Source organism: Ictidomys tridecemlineatus, chromosome 4 (genome assembly GCF_052094955.1).
Source record: "Ictidomys tridecemlineatus isolate mIctTri1 chromosome 4, mIctTri1.hap1, whole genome shotgun sequence".
Classification (NCBI taxonomy): Eukaryota; Metazoa; Chordata; class Mammalia; order Rodentia; family Sciuridae; genus Ictidomys; species Ictidomys tridecemlineatus.
This window is the reverse complement of record NC_135480.1, coordinates 200,023,373-200,032,688: the sequence shown is the minus strand read 5'-3', so window position 1 is coordinate 200,032,688 and position 9,316 is coordinate 200,023,373. Positions and strand designations below refer to the sequence as shown.

Sequence of the window (9,316 nt, the reverse complement as noted above, 5' to 3'; positions counted from 1 at the left end):
TTTAGGTCTCAAAAAGGTGAGGTCTGACACAAGCAAGCTGTACCCGCTTCCTGGGCCTCAGTCTCCATATTTGTAGAAGACGGCCTTGAACAATTAATTTCCAGTCTTCCTTCTGGGCCTAACGAGGCGGCACGATTTAAGATTCCAAGAGTAGAGTGTGGGGGAGGGGAGGATGACATCAAGGAATGAGTAAGTGCCCTGAAGGCACAAGTTCACCCCTCACCCAGGGAGGGCCTCAGCAGGGGCCCCTGCAGCTGGACCATGGACTTGGAGGCCATGTGATGTCCTGTGCAACCAACCTGGACTTGAACTCCAGCCCTTCCATTTCTTGGGCTAGTAACCTTACCCCTCCAATTGGTTTTGGTCCTGCTAGTCGTCTGCCCTGTAGTTTCAGAAGACGAAAGGGACAGTGAAGGGACCCAGCGTGAAAGCCTTCGCACCTGATGGACATGTGGAAAGTTCCCTCGCCGTTCTGCGAGGTCACCATCTCTCTCCTTTTCCAAGCTGTCATGGTTCTTTCTCGTCCAGCCCCATCTGCCTAAGCAGGTTTGGGGAGAAGCCAGTGCTCTTTGCCTCCTGGCCTGGAAGCCCAGCACAGCTGAAGGGGAGAGGAAGCCTGGGTTTCTGCTTTCAGCAAGGGCGGAAGCCAAGCCCCTCGCCCTGGCCCCTGGGCCCACCTCCTCTGGCCTGCACCAGTGGCTCAGGTTTCTGAAAGCCATGTTCCCAGAGGAGGCATTAGAGTGGAGGAATGCAAGCTCGCTGTGACATGTTGAAGGGGCCTTGTGAGCAGCAGTCTGGGGGGGAGCCCTGCCCCCGCCAGCTGCGTTGGGCCCAGCCACTGGAGAGGAGGAGAAAGGAAGTGGAAGGGAGAAGAGTCCCAGGCTCCAGAGGCCTTCCTGCACTCGGAGGTGGAGGATTCCTAGGTGGGGAGGGGTGGGAACAGGGCAGGCTTCGAGCAAGGACCTGCTGGGTTTGGGGGCTTGTTATGACCGTGGAGCAGGGTCCCAGTACCTGGGAGCTTACTGGTGAAGATGGAAGGAGCTGGAAGTTCATTGAGCAGCTACCCCCTGCAGGCATTTTCAAAGTCTCTTTATTTGGGTGATCAGCTAGAAAGGTGCTGTCCTAGTCTCATTCCAAGACCGGTCTCAGCAGGAAGTCCCAAGTCAGGGAAAAGATGTAGCTACCAACGTGGGAGCAAAGGCCCGGGGCTACAGGACCAGCCTGTCCGTGCTGCTGCAAGGCAGAGCAGCTCTTGGAGAGCAGCTCTGTGGGCCCAAAGCGGGAAGCCAATCAGTGCGTGCTCTCTTCGAAGCTCGAGGTAACTGCTCACGTCTCTCCCCAACTGTGTCCCGCCTCCACTTCTCCATCTCCATCTCTGAATCTCTGTTCTTCACCAGGGGGTCATAAATTCCAACTTCCCAAGGACAGTCCTTTTTTATGGCTTTTTATTACCAATAGTGCCCCTTTCATGCTTAAAAGTGTCCTGGGAGAACAGTAAAGGATATGGTTCCCTCCTCACTTGCCATTGACCTTCAATGTCAGCAAAAAACCAGCAGCAAGACGGTTTGTGGCAACGGCCACCCATTGGAAGTGAGGGAGAAGCCCCCTGCTAACACTTGTACTGTCTTGTCCTCAGAGCCTCAGCGCCCTCTCCATTCCATCCAGGATGGACCTTGCCCATCAACTCCCCACTGCATAATGAGGACATGAAGGCCCAGCACTTAGCATTTGCTCCAAGTTCAGCATCAAGTGTTTCCCAAAGTGGGATTCAAACCTGGCTCTGCCTGAATCTGAAGCCTCAGTTTCCACGATGCTAGGTGAGGATGCTGGCCGGAGAGGACCTGCCTAGGTCACCCTTCTTGTTTCCAGGAGAAAGCAGCGGCCTCCCTTGTGCTACGGGTGGAGACCTCTAGGCCCAGAGAGGGCTTGTGCCTGACTCCAGGTCACACAGTGTGTCAGCTGGGAGCAGAGTGGTCTAAACCAGGCACCTTGTTCTCAAGCTGACCTTGAGTTTTATTTATTTATTAAGACTCAGTGTCCCGAGGCCAGGGGAGTCTGGGTCACTAGTATGTTCACTTTCCATGGTGTTGGTCCCACCCCTGCAGCTGAGCATCTGCCTCAGTTGGCCTGCAATCTTGTCTGAGCCTCTCTTCCTGGACGACCCTTGCCACACCTTTGCTAAGAGAATGGAGCCCAGGCCCACCCCGCCCCCAGTCACAGCCCCACCCCAAGTCAGTGTCGTGGGCCTGGGAGAGGAGAAGCAGACCCTGCAAACTTTGGGGCAGTGCCCGTGCATCTGGGTCACCAATGTGGAATGCCACGTCAGAGTCGTCCCAACTGTGTCATCTAAACTCAGTGCCATTCAAGGGCCTCTCTGCTTTCCCTCCTGTCCCTGTCTCAGATGCCTGCCGTGTTCTACCGTACCACTCCAGGTACCAGGGCTTGGGGAAGGGCACCCCAAAATGAAGGCCTCAGAAGCAGTGTCATTTTGACCTCCTGCCCCCCGTCTTCCCTGAGACAGGCTAAAGAAACTACAGTCTCTCTTCCCCCAGGCGGGTCCCAGAAACCAGAGCCTCTTCCCCTCAAAGCCAGATATAAAACCTAAAAATATCCCTGCAGCTTCCTCTGCCTGAGAGCCGGCCACAAGGCCTCTGACGGACCTTGTTTGATTGTAGGTCCTCGGACCGCCACTCCTAAAAGGGTCCTGCCTCATCCCAGGGAGGAAGAGATGCTGTACCCCAGGGGCCACAAAGCGACTGCAGAGACTGGCCGCCGGGTCCCCACTCTGACAGATTCCCCGAGCTCAGGCCCTTTGACCCATCCCATGTCTAGCTGCCGCCCCTGCTTCATTGATCCTAAGCAGAAAAATAGATCTTCGGGCCTTTGATCTGCAGGCTCCTGTGTCACATAAAACTACGATCAAATGAATTTGTTTTGCTTTTCTCTTGCTAACCTGTCTTCTGTTATAGGCCTTTGGCCACGAGGTTTTTGACGGGCAGGACAGGGATCGCCCCCTCGCCCACCCTACACAAACAGGCCACACCTTCCCAATCACCAGGCTCCTGCACATGCCAAGCCCTGTCCTAGAGTGTCCTTCTCCCCACCGGTCACAAGAACTCTTACTCATCCATCAGGACCCAAATCAAATGCCCCTTCCAGAGCAGCAGTAATCAGCTGGGGGACACCGAGGGGTCCCGTGGACCTTTGGCAGCCAAGGTCCCTTCTGATTGGTCAGTGACTATGGCCAGCATTTGCAGACTCCTCCCCCACAGCCTCTCCCTCTGTGAGTCCTCCCTGACCCAGGCAGGGGCCTCCTTTCCTCTCCTGAGGTGTCTTGGCTGCACCCTACCCCATGGCTGCTCCGATCCCTTTGGTCTGCCTGCCTCACTGGGCTGAGCTCCAAAGGCAGGGTCCAGGATTGGCCATCATGGGGTCTTTCCCCAGGGTCTAAGCCAGTGCCCAGGAGAGAGTTCTGGCAATCTGGACACGGGTTCTACTCCTTGGAAAGGGCTTCTAGAAGTTGGAGGAATTCAGGGAAACCTCATGACAGCCCCCATTCCCTGATGAGAGGTGCTTCCTATGGGCCACTTGTCTTATGATCATGTATCAGCTGGTCCCTTCCATATGATGAGTACCAACCCCATGTTACAGATGGAGAGACCAAAGCACAGAGAGGCTAGGGAAGTCAGCCAATAGCACACAGGAAATACGGGATGGTACTAGGACTTGAACCAGCTCCAATTCTAAAGCCGCTGCTCTTCCCATTTGTCTCTTTGAGTCTGAACTCCAAGGACTCTCCCAGGCCTGCAGACCCTGCTCAGGACTGGGGATGGGAGGTGGGCAGTAGGGGGTGGACACAAATTCACTCTCCTGCCCAGGCCCCAGGAGGGCCGCACAGCATGGTCTGACCTTTTGCCCTGGATCCCCTTTTTCAGGCCTTCTAATCAGTCCTGGCCTTTGGCTGCCCTTGGCATAAATTCCAGACAGGGATGCTAGGAAGAGACGTGGGACTTTCCAGAATAAACCAAAAAGAGAAGACCCAAATGTCGCCCCCGGGGAATCACATGAGTGCTAACTACTGAGCCTGTCCTCTCTGACCCAGAGGCCACCCACGTGTCCCACTTGCAGTTGCTTGGGAGAGGACTTCAGGGTGCCAGCCCCTGCCTTGAGCCACGAGATCTGGGTTCCAACCCTGGCCTGGTACTTCACTTGCCTGTGACCTTGACAGCCACTTTTCCTTGGTGACCCTTTTTCTGAAAGTGAAGGGATGGGTGGGGAAATTCAGTGGTGTCCTCAGCATTGAACGCCTTGATGTCCCTTCCACAGATGGACTCAGAATCAGAGTCCAGACCCTCCCTGTCACTCTGCAGAAAGTCCCTCCTCCCTCTCCCTGCCAGCCTCTGTCGCCTGCGAATTCCCCCGTGAAGATCCTGGGGTCTTCTGGCCTCGGCACCTGCTGCTTTGCCCTTCAGGCTCCGTGGGTGGGGGAAACACGCCTCTCTGACCTCTGCTCTCGAGCTTTCTCCCTCCAGGCCCGCGTGGGAGGTCTGGGCTTCTTTTAGATGAAATGATTGCCACAGAGAAAGTCCCTGTGCCCTCCAAACCATAGAAACTCGAGTCCTGCCACCTCCATGCGGTTTGGACTCACCTTTTGCAGAATTTGACGGAGCTGTAGACCCAAGACATGAAAATCCTGACTCATTAACACAAAAGTCACCTCTGAGGATTCGCTGCTGCCTACTTTAAACAGCCAGTTCCCCCAGGATGTCATCAATGGGTCTCCTGTTCCAGAAGTTCAAACTCCACACATGTCCATGAAGCCTCTGGAGAGCCACCTAAGATCCACGGACTGGAAGCCCCACCACTTTGCAAGCATTTCTTCTTCTCTCTCTCTCTCTCTCTCTCTCTCTCTCGGTACAGGGGATTGAAACCAGGGTGATTAGCCACATGCTTAGCCCTTTCTGTTTTGTATTTTGACGCAGGGTCTTATTAAGCTGCTGAGGCTGGCTTTGAACTTGTGATCCTCCTGTCTCAGCCTTCCAAGTCGCCGGGATTACAGGCATGCACCAACGCGGCTGGCCTGAGCAGGCATTTCAAGTAGCAGCCTCTATCCTGGACTTCAGAGATTCACACCCAGACTCACACCCAGGACCTCACTTGTGTCTGACAGGAGAAATGTGAACCCCAGTTTTTCTATTTGAAAAACTGAGGCCCAGAGGTTGGAAGTGGCCTGCTCCAGCTCCCGCCTGCTGTGAGGCCAAGACTGAGCTCCCCGGGGTCCCTGTGCTCTCTCTAGTCTAAAGGTGAAGTTGACCACATTCCTCTAGCTCAGAAAGAGATCCCCCTGTGGTTTCTTTCTGGGCTCCCAGTGTGAAGTCCCAACTTGTAGAATGACGTCCTAGGTTCTCCTGCGCTGGCCTCTGCTGACCTCTCTAGCACGGGCACCAGCCGTCCCCTGTGTTCCAGCTTCATCGGACACCCTTCCAGGGCACCAAACGTGACCCAGAACTGTTGCCCATGTCAATTCCTCTGCCTGAAAGCTGCTAATGAGGACCAGGATGGTGGCGATGAGAGAATGAAAGTGATAAACGGGGTGAGGTTTCCCAGGGTGGGAGAGGTCAGAGCAGGCTGCAAGCCCCAGGGCAGCAGGTGAGCCACTGCAGGCGTGCCTTGGGGTTTGGACTTCGTCACGGTGAGGACAGCTCTTTCTGCTTCTTGAGCCACCTTCCTCCACCACACTCTTCTGCCAGGAGGTTCTGCCTCGCTTCAGGCCCCAGGGAATAGAGTCTGTGAACTGAGACCTCTGAAACTGAGCGCCCCCCAATAAACTTTTCCTTCTCTAATTGTTCCGGTCAGATTTTTTGGGCACAGCAGTGAAAAAGCTGACTCAGATGGAGTTCAAACAGAAACTTGTACGTGAGCATTCACGGCATAGAGTGGAAACAATTAAAATGTCCCAAAGTGGAAACAATTAAAATGTCCACGGAAAAATGAATGGACAAACAAACGTGGTATAGATTTCAAACAATGAACTGTTATTTGGTCATTGAAAAGGAATGAAGCAGTGAGATCCTACAAATGAATGGACCTTGAATACATTATGCTACATGAGAAAAGGCAGACATAAAAGGCAGCCTCTATGTGGAGCTTATTTACGGAGTGAGGGATAGATGGAAATAAGATGGGGAATGTGGTAGATATTAACTACCCTCACTGACATTTCCGTCCTCTTCTTCTGAGTCCATAAGATCAAACTTCACTGCCACCTTGGAAGTTGGACATGGACACATGGTTTGCTTTCACCAGTGAAACCTGAGCCAATGCCACTTCCACAAGGAAACATCTAAGAGCTGATGTGCGTCCTCGTGCTCTTTTCCCTTAGTGCAGCTGGGTGCCTTTTGCTGAGATGATAGCATCATAAAACAGGGGAGCATCCCTCAGCCTGGATTCCTAAGAGAGTACAATAAATATGGCCCTGTCTCATCAACCCTCACTGGATACAGAGAATGAGAGTGAAATACACCTTTGTTGTTTAAAACAATTGAGATTTTTGGAGTTTGCTTGTTACCTCAGCATAACTTAGACTTTCCTGACTAATACAGGGAGCATGGATTGTATTTGTAAGTTTTTGATTTTGTTTCGTTTACAGACTAAATATTTATTTTTAACATGAGGGGTAGTATGTACGTGAATATTTGGCAAGTAACTTTTCATACCTTCTGACTATTTTAAATATTCAAAATTTTAAGGAAAAGGATTGTTATAGAGGAAGGAAGGGAAGAAGAAGAAAAGAAGAGGCAGCAACCGGGGTAATGGGCTCCGTTTTTTCTACCCCCAGAGTTATTTATCCATCTACCCTTTGGGTTTGGGAAGAATGGTTTGGCTGTGTCTCCAGCCAGATCACCATCCTCAGCCATCTTCTCCCTTTGCATTTTTATACCACCTGCCACCTCCTGGTACGTCACACACTTATTTCTATGGTCATTATCCCTCTTCGATTTGGAAAGCCAACTCCTTGAGGATGGGAACTTGGATTTAAAAACCCACTGCCCAGAGCAATGGCTGGCACACAGAACCACTCACACCTGTTTATTGAACATACGCAATGGCTTCCATCAGCCGTCTCTGCCAGCGTGGCCTGGGATCCATCTTCCCCTCACTCGCCCTCCCCCCCCCCCAAATGAGCACCTAGTGGAAGTGGTGGAGATGTGAGCAGCTCTGCACTCCAAGGTCCAGACACACGTTCCAGAACCCTGCCTCCGTGTCTGGCTGCCTGTTTGTGGATGGCTGAGGAGTGCAGGGATGTCTCTTCCATCCCCTTGTCAGGCTGCAGTGAGGTTAAGAAGGGCCACCATGGCGTGGACGGATGGCACTCCCTGCTCCAGGCCTCCCCTGGGCCTCTGTGAGGGTCCTGGAGCCCAGCTTTCTGCAGCAGAGGTGGGGAACACATGGCGAGGACCCCTCCGCAGCTCTACCCCACTTCTTGGCTGCAGAAATTCCCCAGCCACCTGGGCATGGAGACATTCCGGCTCCACCAGCCCACGCAGAAGCCTGAACTCAAGTAATTAGACATAATGACATATGGCAGGAGCTTCTAGAATCCCATGCTCTGATGACACACCACCTCCCGGCCCATCCAAGGGGCCAGCAAGGCCCTAATTAGATCTGGCGCCAGCAGGTGGGAGATGCGCGGGGTGAGGGGCAGGGAGATAACCCTGGAGTTTGTCAACTTGGCTCCAAGTCCAGCTTGGCTAGTCTTTGGCTAAAAGTCCTTTCTCCAAACCTCCACTTTATCATCTATAAAATGGGGCTATGAACTGACGTCACCAAGGGCTGAGAGAAGGAACCGGAGTCCTTTCCTCCTGGGAGGTGGCCAGTGGAATCCACAGGGGCCTGGGTGACTGGCCTGCATGGCCCAGGCCAGGTCTGGGTCCTGAAGGGGCACCCGGATGGGGTACAGGGGAAGCTGTCAGACCTCCCACGGCCAACATGGTAAAAGGTACTTCTCCAAAACTCACTAAAGGACCCTGCCCCATATTACCACCCTGACCAACCTTTCCAGAAGCTTATTTAAGAAATATTCTCTTTATTATGTTCCGTATACATTCTTCTAATAGACAAAGTCCCTTCCTGGGCAGTGTTTCAGGGATTATCCCATGTTTCTAAAGCAAAAGAGTATAAAGCATTTACTCTTCTTAGATGTTATCGTATGGGTATGTTCTTCATAGCATTGTAGGGAATTTTTCATTTTATTTATTTATTTTTAAAATCCCTGTATTATAATTTGGCCCTGACAAAAGCCCATGTGTTGAAGACTTGCTGTCCCCAGCTTGTCATAGTGGGGGGTGGCAAAAACTTAAAGAGGTGGGGCTAAGGCTAGGGGTGTGGGTCAATAGCAAAGCATTTGTTCAGTATGTGCCAGGCCCTGGTTCCACCCCTGGCACTGGGAGAGAGAGAGCGAGAGAGCGAGAGAGAGGGGGGGGGGGAAGACATACATGTGGGACCTAGTGGAGCTTTCAGGTCACTGGGGAGGCATGCTCTCAAAGGAAAGTGGGGCCTGGTGTCTCCTCCTCCTCCTCCTCCTCCTCTCCTCCTCCTCCTCCTCTTCTTCTTCTCTCTCTCTCTCTCTCTTGCACATCCAGACCACAAGATGAGCTGCTTCCTCTTCCACATGCTCCTTCCATGATGTGCTGCCTCGCCTCAAGCCCAAAGCTATGGGGTCAACCCAAATTAACCTTTTCTCTTTATAAGTTGATTATCTCAGGTATTTGTTACAGATACGAAAGCTGACCACTACATCCCTACATCCCTGAAAAAGTAATGTCCTGTTTTATCAGCACTTTAGCATTTGGAGGTTTCTTTTGCAGATTTTCTCAAATAGTCAACAAATTTTCAAAATCTGCTGCTTAGCTCGAAATGCATCTCATGTGTGTGTGTTTCTAGGTGTCCATCCCCAAATTGTCTCAAATACTCCCCAAGAAGGTGAGTTTATCAGATAATCCTTCTGCTTCCTCCTTTTCTTGAAAATATACACCCAGGACCCTCCTTTAACACTATAAAGTTGTACTTCTTAGGATTTAAAGATCATTTCATTTTAAAATATTCAAATTACAGAAAATGTGCAAGAACAGTACAGACAGCTCCCTGCGCCCTCCCTCCAGACTTGGCAGTGAAGTTTCACCTAGAGAGGGGGACCCAATGTGACATCTCTTGTCTCCTTCCACCCAGAACAGTTCCCCTGTCTCGCTCTGAGTTCCACATCCTTGATATTTGGAGGATAACGAGGCAGGGTTTTTTGATAGAACATTCTCTCATG

At 52.0% G+C, this 9,316-nt stretch overlaps 1 long non-coding RNA gene across 1 annotated transcript; it reads left to right on the top strand.

The window, feature by feature from the left end:
- Positions 1–354: 354 nt before the first annotated feature.
- On the top strand, positions 355–2,928 carry LOC144376917 (uncharacterized). Its single transcript, XR_013437268.1, has 2 exons — positions 355–1,318; positions 1,637–2,928. It is a non-coding gene; the product is annotated as an uncharacterized LOC144376917 (long non-coding RNA).
- The last annotated feature ends 6,388 nt before the right edge of the window (positions 2,929–9,316 follow it).